A 324-nucleotide genomic window follows, 5' to 3' on the forward strand; every position below is an offset into this window, starting at 1 on the left:
TATGTTGTGCCTCTGTAGGCAAAACCCTTAATAAATATTTTACACAATTTCTAATGACAATGAATGGAATTAATCATTTTACAGGTGTAGTATTACAACTCATGTTTACTTCTTAATTGATTTAGACATTTTCAGATTTTATTTCATTACAAATTAAATATCATATACTTGGAAAAATGAGCATTTTTCTGAATTTCATACCAGACTTTTTTTTCAAAGCACGTTGAGCCTTGTTTTCCTAAGCCATTAGGAGAGTAGGAAAAAGCTCTGTTGGAAGCTTTCTCTCCACAAGCTGTCTCTCGAAAGCAACTCTCTTCATTAAGC

Source organism: Corvus brachyrhynchos, unplaced genomic scaffold (assembly GCF_000691975.1).
Source record: "Corvus brachyrhynchos isolate BGI_N302 unplaced genomic scaffold, ASM69197v1 scaffold297, whole genome shotgun sequence".
NCBI classification, from domain to species: Eukaryota; Metazoa; Chordata; class Aves; order Passeriformes; family Corvidae; genus Corvus; species Corvus brachyrhynchos.